Genomic DNA, 9380 nt, shown 5'->3' on the forward strand with positions numbered 1-9380 from the left:
GAAGGGACCCCAGTTTCTCCGGATGATGACTGTAGGCCTGGGATTTAGAGACTGTGCCCACACCTCCAGATAGGGTTGGAGGGCTCTCCTTGCTCGGGCTGCCAGGGCCCAGAAGGGTTGCCCACCTGAGTCTTTTTTCTTTAAAAAAAAAAATATTTTATTGATGTTCCACAGAGAGGAAGGGAGAGAGATAGAGAGCTAGAAACGTCAATGAGAGAGAAACATCAACCAGCTGCCTCCTGCACACCCCCTACCGGGGATGTGCCCGCAACCAAGGTACATGCCCTTGACCGGAATCGAACCTGGGACCTTTCAGTCCGCAGACCGACACTCTATCCACTGAGCCAAACCGGTTTCGGCGCCCACCTGAGTCTTGGCTCCTGCTCTTCAGCTGGGTGCAGGGTGTGTGTGTGGGGGCGGGGTGGGGGGAGGAAGGAGGAGGGGAGAGTGAGACGTACTAGGGTCCCCACTCCCGGTCACTCTCTCTACAGGTCAGAGTGAGCCAACCCCCAAGTCACAATACCCAGGCGGCCTCTCTCCAGGGAAAGGAAGACTCATCCTGCACTGGGGAATGTGTGCTCCTCTGGGTACAAGGTCATGTCCAATGCACTATCTATGAAACCAACTGGCTTGCTCTAGGAGCGACCTACCAACCTGGAGCCCCGGCAGGGAGAGGCAGGGGACGAGAAGCAGGCTGCAGGCTGGGCAAGAAAATGCAGCGTAAGGAATGGCAGAGAATTGGGCCCACCGTCAGCGGGCCAGGGGGCTGGTGACAGCAACCGATTAGGTCTCAGAAATGGGAGAGGGGCCTTCCTCAAAGCAAGACGTGTCCAAGGGTGGAGGTCGCTGGCTCCGCAGAGAAGGCACGAATGCGGGCCAATTTGGTCCTCATTCTCTGAGAAAGGGCTGCTCTCCTCTCCAGAGAGAACAAGGGGACACCAGAAACCCTAGGACAGGGAGGGGCCTACTCCAGACGCAAAACTGCTCCCTGCCCAGGGGCTCCCCATTTGGCTGCCCCTCTGCCATCCCCACCCCCAGGAGCTGCTCCTTCCCCTCTGCAGACCCTCCCCTCCACAGATCCAAACCCCAGCCCATCCCCAGGCCCCGGCCAGCCGCACCCCTCTGCGGCAGCATTCCCTCTGCACTCCCACACAGTTCACAGTTCTGATAACATTTATAGTCTAAATCACACACTTTAGCACTTGGTTTTAAATACTGTCTCGTATTATTCCCTTGTTATTTCTTGGCAGTATAAGTTTTGCCTCCCCAGTGGATCTGTAGATTTCCTTTCCAGCAAAGCCTGGGACTTCGGTTCTTTGGATTCTCCCGACCCCACACCCCACATTAGGACGGTGCTCCAAAGGTATTCATTGGGTGGGGGGTTGGAGGGGGAGTACTAATTGGCTGAATTAGCTCCAATGGCTGGAGAACCCCGGACTACCTAGTGAAACGCGGAAACGGAAAAGGATGGCCCAAATCCTGGGTTTTAAAAGGTCAGGTCATGTGACCTCCTCCCCAAACCTTGCCAAGTGTGCATTTCCCTCTGAGGAAAGACCAAAATCCTCACTCCCCAGCCCCAGGGCTTTCCGAGATCTGGCCTCCACAAACCCGCCAGGCCCGGCCCTGCCTCTGAGCCCTCGCACCTTGTGTTCCCTCTGCCTGCTGTGCCCTCACCACCCTGCAGCCACTTCCTCTTTTTAAAAAAATATATATTTTATTGATTTTTTTACAGAGAGGAAGGGAGAGGGATAGAAAGTTAGAAACTTTTAAAAAATATATATATATATTTTATTTATTTTTTAAGAGAGGAAGAGAGAGGGATAGAGAGTTAGAAACATCGATGAGAGAGAATCATGGATCAGCTGCCTCTTGCACACACCCCCACTAGGGATGTGCCCACAACCAAGGTACATGCCCTTGACCGGAATCGAACCTGGGACCTTCCAGTCTGTAGGCCAACGCTCTATCCACTGAGCCAAACCGGTTTCAGCGACAGAAAGTTAGAAACTTGATGAGAGAGAAACATCGATCAGCTGCCTCCTACACACCTTGTGGGGACGTGCCCACACCCAATGTGCCCTTGACCAGATTCGAACCTGAGACCTTTCAGTCCGCAGGCCGACGCTCTATCCACTGAGCCAAACTGGTTTCGGCGCCACTTCATCTTTACTCGTGTGTCAGTGAGGTCTTCCGGGACCACTCTGTATGAAATGACTAACTCCCCTCTTCCTCGCACATTCTCTCCTACCCCCCTTCCTTGCTTCATGTTTTTCTTTAGCACTTGCCACTTTCTGATCGACTGTCTCCCCAGACAACCAGGTATAAACTCCGTGAGGGCAGAAATCTGTTTGCTGGTTGCTCACTTTTGTCTACACTGGCAGGCCAGGCACAGATTGTAAACAAACACTTGCTTAGTGAAGAGATTCCAGTCCGCTCCGTGTCTGACACAGCCGAGACGTGGCTCTGCAGAGACGGACAAGGGACAGGCGATTTCTGTAGCTTCCCCGGATGTGGGATTCCACCCTTCCACCCTGCGCCAACTCTGGGCAAGCCCTTCTGAAGGTCAGGGGCCCGGAGCTGCGTGAGCCCCCGCTACCTCCATCCCGTAGGGAGGTCTGTCCAGAAGTAGACGATGGAGGGGTGGGGGTCGAGGTAGAGTGTCAAGTCCTGCCCGCCACATGCAGGGCAAGCCCGCCAGCTGCCCTCTGAGGTCGCTCCATCTCCTGGCATCACCACCTCCACCCTCCCAGGCCAACCAAAGACAGGTGCTTCCATCACCCGCCTTGGAGAACACCTCTCCTGTCTGTCTTACCTCTTCCTTCCTTTTTTCTCCCCTGAGAGGATCAGGGAAGACAGACCTACTTTACAGGGGGAGCCATGCTGGTTGCCTAACAACCACTGCTTCTTCTTCCATATGTGTGTTTTTGTTTTTTTTTAAAATATGTTTTTATTGATTTTAGAGAGGAAGGGAGAGAGAGGGATGGAAACATCAATGATGAGAGAGAATCATTGATCGGCTGCCTCCTGCACACCCACCTCCTGGGGATGGAGCCCGCAACCCTGGCATGTGCCCTGACCAGGAATCGAACCGTGACCTCCTGGTTCATGGGTGGATGCTCAGCCACTGAGCCACACCGGCCAGGCTTCCTCCATATGGTTTTCCCCCCAGAAGGATCTGCCTTGTGAGTTTCTGAATATGAAGGTCTGTACTCATTCTCTCTAGGACACATGAGGGTCCCTTGTTAGAGACTCCCATGGACAGTACCATTCCCAAATATGCTCAACAGGGGCTGTGTCATCCTCTTATCTCCCAGAAGTCGTCCCTACACTCTGGTGGCCACGGGGCCTGACTCTTAGGGTCCAGCTTCTCTGGGGCCCCGGGCTCTGTGTGGACTCCGAGGCACTTGGCTGAGGCAGAAGGAAACAATGTTGGCTCAGGAGCTGTGAAAGACCCCAAAAGGGGACAGGCAGCCCCTGGCTGGGACAGGACGTCTGGAGCGTCTTATTGTAGCAGGAAGGGAGGGGAATGGGCTGGGTGGCCCCAGAGCACCCTCCAGGTCCAAAGGGGTGGCTCAGGAGCAGGAGCCCTTGGGTCAGAAAGGCTAACTCCTCCATTGTTGTCCTCCCTGCCCCAGCTTTATGTCTTTAAGCAAGGTACTGAACCTCTCTGAGTCTGTTTTCTTGAATTTAAATTAGAGACAGCAAGAGTACCTACCAAATAGGGGTATTTCTGAGGATTTAATGGGGTAACGTAGTAAAGCACGTGGCACAGTGTGTGGCACACAGTACATGCTCAATAAGTGCCAGCTGCTATCATTAGTGCCATCACAATGTGAGAAGTGGAGGTTGAGGAATAGCTATTACCCAAGGAACCCTCTCTGCCCGAATCTTCATCTTGGAACTCATTTCAAGCCCATCAAATGCTGAGCAGCGGGGAAGGTGTGGGCGGGAGGAATGTACAGAGAGAAACTGAATTCTAAACCAAACCTGGTTCAGCTCATCGCCTATCAGGCAGGCAGCTCCCTCAGCCCAAGGTGGTCCCTGGGCTCCCAGGAAGTGCAAGTAGCCAGAGGACAAGGGCCCTGGCAGCTCTGGGTTTAAACGGAGCCTCTCAATGATGGCTTAGAACATTCAGGAAGCCAAGGTCGGGCGGACAATCCCAGCAGGGATGCATCAGGTCCCCGCCCACTGTTTTAGGCTGGAGGATGCAGGGATGGTCCTAGTGACTAGTCAGCCCCACTGGAAGCTCAGCTCCAAGCATTGGAAACAGAGGCTGAGGTGGGCCATGACCAAGGTGTTCCTGATACTACAGGAGCCAACCTACACAAGGCGGCACCTCGTCACACGCTAACCCTGAGCCCATATACCCTGGGCACCAGTGTCCCCAGGCCCACCACCTCTGCCAGGCTGACTCTGTTTCAAGCCTCACCCCAAATACCATGTGCTTTGAGAATCTTTCCCTAATCTGCATACAGAGATAGCACCTCTTTATCTGCTCATCCTGTATTACAGCACTTGTTTCATTATTGTGAGACTGACTTCCCGCTCTGGCCAGTGTGGCTCAGCTGGCTGGACACCCTCCTGTGCATGGCGCAACCGAAAGGTTGCTGGGTGGATTCCTAGGTCGATCCACGGTCAGGGCACATGTCCAGGTTTTGGTCTTGATTGATCGATCGATCACCGACCGGTAGGGGACACGCAGGAGGCAACCAATTGATGTTTCGATCTCACATTGATGTTTCTCTCTCTCTCTCCCTTCCTTTGTCTCTAAAAATCAACAAAAAAATCTTTAAAAAAGAGGCTGATTCCCCCAACTGAATAATAATTACAGAATAATATACTTATATAGTACTTACTATGCCAGGCACTGTTCTCAGCTCAATACATGTATTAACTCATTTAATCCTTATAACACCTCTCTGAGGTAGGAAACGGAGACACAGAGAGGTTAGATGACTGGCCCAGGACCACCCAGCTGTAAGTGGTAAAGCCTGGATTTGAACCCCAGGTGTGCAGCTCCGAATCTATATGCTTCCTGTGAACCCCTGGAAAACAGGGGCAACATCTGATTTGTCACTTTGTCTCTAGCATCTAACACGGGTCTGAGCACCCAGTAGGCGCTTTGAAAAGATGGGCTGATTAAATAAGCCAATGCCTGGTGACTATTCTAGCCTCTGAGCTATGGGACTGAGAGACCAAGGCCCTCAAGGCAGTATATGGTGTGGGCGTCCTTACACACGCTCTCAGCAATCCCAGCACACACTGCTCTGTCCTGGCTGGTTGTGTCTTTGCTTGTGTGCCTCTTGCCTTCTGATTTTTATTTCTCAGTGTATCCTTTGTTCTCCTCCCCGACTGTTCCTGGCCACTCTCCCCCTTTCATGCCCCATGTACCCTCCGTCCACTGTTCTTGTCCCTCTCTGTAGTCCTTGCAGGCTTGACAGCTTCCCGCCCCCATTCTCTGCCTTGGAGCATTTATAGAGTACAGGCTTGTCCAAGGAGGCTGAGGACCCCAGTGACATTGCCTGTTAGATGGGCCATGGATGAAGTTCCTAACCCCTGGCCCTCAATGAAACAGCAATTTCCCATCTACTTGGGGTCAAGGTATGGGTCGGGGTTGCCTGCCTACAGCTGTCACACATCTGTGCAGCACCAGAAAGACCAATGCTCCGCTCCCCCTCCGTCCTCCTTCGGGGTCCCATCTCCTCCAGCAAGCCTTCCCTGATCCCTCAAGAAAGCATTAGCCAACCTTATACCTTCTCATGTTCTAACTGAGGAGACAAGGCATGCTCCTGAAAACCCAATTAAAATGTAATCTTCAGATAACCGTACCACTTACCAGATGTCACAGACATCCGGGGGCCAAATGAACTGCAGGCAATCAGTGATTTCAAAGCGTAGGCCTACGTGACCGGAGGCAAGTGGCTGATTCTCTGTTTCCTCAGCCATACCAGCCAAGCAGGGGATGGTAATCCAGGCCTTAGGAGTTTGTCAAGAGGATTGAACGAGATCATTTTTGTAGAGCTCCCGACACACTGCTGCTTAGTAGGCACTCAATAATCTATTTGTGTCTTTCTCCCTCCTCGTCTAAAGCATTGGACTTCTCTACTCAGCCCTCCCTGATAAACGGTAAGATAGGAACTGGTCCGCCCTTTTAGGTCAGAAATGCCTTAAGGACAGGCTCTGTAAGCTTTGTGGTACCTGGTATCTTGTACGGCGATGGGCCTGCCATGTTAGAGGTCACCCAGCATGATGATGACAATTCACCAGGACTGTCCACGCTCGCACCCCTCCCACCGAGCAGCGGATCTCTGAAAGAGCCTGGTGGGCACACAATAATCACCAGGGAAGTCCAGGCACAAGCTCATTCTGCCCTGAGACATGGGGGTTTGTCTAACTGCCGTATCCTCAGCTCCTAAAAGAGTACTAAGCACATAGTACTTAGTACTCAATAGTGCTCAATAAATTGTCGATGGGAGGAGTTTTGTTTAAAAATCAACCGATTTTCTTTTTCCTTTCAAATAAAAAAGAGGGCCCAGGAGAAGCGAGTGGCAGGATACAGGAGGCACGCCAGGGACACGCAGCCGCCAGGCCCACCAGGCCCACCAGCCCTGGCTCTCTTCTACAAAGGGAACAGCAAGCGTGTTCCCACCATCAGAGCGTCTGGAGCACAGAGCCCGTGCCTGGCTCGTGGTTAAGACTGCGGTTTATGGAGGAAAAGTGGGGGGGAGAATGGGGACAAAGGTGGCGACAGAGGCCTGGAAGGGAGGGAGGCAGAAGGCCACGGGAGAAGGGGGAGGGTGAAAGAAGAGAGAGTGCTGTGAGCAGCAAGGGAGACTCGGGGAAAGCACGCGAAGAGGGGAGGAGAAAGAGGAGGAAGGAGGGAGGCCCGGGGCGGGAAGGGGAGTGGGGAACCAGTCTCCATCTGGGTGGAAATTGTCGTAGCAGACCTCCGGGTTCCCACTGACACTTGGGGGCTGGCTGTACTGGGGGAGGGTGTGGATTTGGGGGACTCCTAGACGGGTTGTTTTTGTCTGCCAAACCCCGGGCAGGTTTCAATCCCTGGAGCACTATGACCTCTAGTGCCATCCTTGCCAGAGGGACCCCCAGGCAGGAAGGAGGAGACTCAGTGAGAGCCAGCCCAGTGGGGAGGCAAAGGGTAAAGCCTCAGACCCCTAGCCCTGCTCTCCGCTTTCCGGCTTCTCCTCACAAGGGCACCCGGTCAGCCAGAAAAGTGGGTCAGGCACCCACATGTGACTTTTTCTGACAACAACAGGGCCCACCAGCAAACACGCGGGCCTCAGTGCCTGGTTGGCAGCCTTGCCCCTTCCCCCGGCCCAGCGCTTCCGCTGGAGGGGCCGTTAGGGCGCAGTGGGCAGTGGGAGCACCGTGGCCTTCTCATCCGGGAAGAGGACACTGGGCCAGAGCCTAACCCAGGCCGGCGGGAGAGGGCAGTTGGCCTGTGGCTGGGTTCCTGAGAAGATCCAGAGCTCCCCATGATGGTGACCAAGCAGGCCGGGAGCCATCTCTATGGCCCTGACCCCGAGGGGGAGTCAGTTCTCTCTACCGCCCGCCTCCTGGGCTCCAGCCCATCTCTGCCCTGCCCTCCCTCCCTCCGACCTGCCGGTCCGTCCATGAGAAACCGAGCGGCGCCCACAGATGGAATGGAGCTGCGGCAGCCAGGGAACAGAGCACAAAGCCCAGCTGACATGTTCCTCCCTGCTGTCTGATGGGGAGGAGAGCCAAGGGGAGCGCAACAGCACCCCGCGGCCCTCGCCCAGGGTCCAGGTCTCAGGCTCCTTCAGCGTCTCAGCTCAGCCCCCATCCCCCGGCACCGGGGGCTCCTCGCGGGCTGGGCAGCCAGAGCCTGCGCCGCCCTCGGAGGCAGGACAGACGGACCACCTGTGGCTGGCCATCCCCGCCCGCCTCCCGGGGGCTGCGGTGGGCCCAGCGCGGTCTCCCCGGCGCCGCTTCCACTCCCAGCGCCCCAGGCGGAGCCCGGGCGCCCATCCCCCACCCCGAGGTCCCCTCCAGGCTGCGGGCGGACCCTGCCCGCCCGGGAGGAGCCTGGCTCGGGGTTCCAGATACTTCGGACAGACACCGAGGCCCCCCTAGCACCCCGCACAGACACCCACCCGAGTTCTTCCCAGGAAGGGGGAGTCCAGGGTCCTGGAGCGCCGCGCCCCTGCCCGCCCCTGGCACGCCCTCCCTAACCTCTCCGCCACCTCTCGGCTCCCCGACATCTCAGGGCCCCTCCCTCTTCCCCAGCAACAGTTTGAGGCGGGTCAGGCCCCTGGGGTGGATGCCGCCCGGCGCTCCCCTCGTCCGCCGCGGGGGTCTGGCCCCGGGCAGTCGGCCACCTCCTGTGCGCCCCAGCCCCTTCCCCGGGCGCCGCGGCCGCCCCTCCCCGAGCCACCAGCTTCCGCCACCGCCCCCCCACCCCCCGCCCCCGTCAGCGGAGCCGCGCACTCACCCGCGGCCGCCCGCAGGTCCCCGCGCCGCTCGGCTGCAGCCCGGGCCAGGCCAGGGAGGCTGGTCCGCGCCCTTCCTCCGCGCGCTGTCGCCAGGCCGGCCAGGCTCGCCTTCCCGCCGCGGAGTTGTCCGGGGAGGGGTGCCGGGCAGAGTCCTGGGGGCGACGGAGGAACGGCGATCCGCTCGCCCACGCCTGGCGCCCGGGGATCCGCGCCGCCCTGCGCGCCGGTGGCCGGGGCTGCGGGCTCCGCCGGGCGCTCGCTCCGCGCGCTCGGCCAAGCGCGCCCCGCAGGCCCGGCGCCCGCGCTCTCCGCGCCGCCTCCGGCTCCGCCGCCCTCCTCACTGGCTTCGCCGCCGCTCCCCCAGCCTCCCCAGCCCACTCCGCCCGCCGCCTCCCCGTCTGCGAGCCACGCCGCCCGCTTCCAGCCCCGCTGCCGTTTTAACTCCTGCGTGGCCAGAGGTACCGTCTCCCCAGCACACACGCGCCCGCACGCTGGAGGGAGGAGCTGGGTGGGGCCCGAGGCTCAAGCTTGAGTGTCAGGGGCCAGCGTGTACTTGTGCCTTCAGGGCAAAGCTTGGCTGAAAGAAGTGGGCTCAGGCCTGAGTCTGAGCGGAGAAGGAAGGGGCAGCTCTTAAGGTCTCTCTCTTCCCTATTTGCAAAGGCCAATAGGTTCTAGGCTTCGGAAGTGAACTGGGGACTGAGGAATTCAGTGGGTGGGTTAGAATTTGTTCAAGGGACACAGGCACCTCTTATCCCAAAAAATGGAGTGGAATACCCCTGGGCTCTCATGCCCTTAGGGCACTGCCCCCTGAGCAGGGCAGTCACGGCATCTTGGATCAACACTCCCCCCCCCCCCCCCCCTAGCAAACAATGCCCTCTACTTAAGTATTAGGCAGGAACCAGCCAGCCC

The 9380-nt window shown here is 57.3% G+C and overlaps 1 protein-coding gene across 1 annotated transcript in view; it reads right to left on the reverse strand.

The window, feature by feature from the left end:
* LRRN2 (leucine rich repeat neuronal 2) overlaps window positions 1-8823 on the reverse strand; it is a 59434-nt gene extending 50611 nt beyond the window's left edge. Inside the window, exon 1 of the mRNA XM_036441835.2 lies at window positions 8471-8823. The gene's annotated coding sequence lies outside the window, so the exon portion shown is untranslated. The remainder of the gene's footprint in view (window positions 1-8470) is intronic.
* Window positions 8824-9380: the final 557 nt, after the last annotated feature.

This window comes from Pipistrellus kuhlii, unplaced genomic scaffold (genome assembly GCF_014108245.1).
Source record: "Pipistrellus kuhlii isolate mPipKuh1 unplaced genomic scaffold, mPipKuh1.p scaffold_m20_p_18, whole genome shotgun sequence".
NCBI classification, from domain to species: Eukaryota; Metazoa; Chordata; class Mammalia; order Chiroptera; family Vespertilionidae; genus Pipistrellus; species Pipistrellus kuhlii.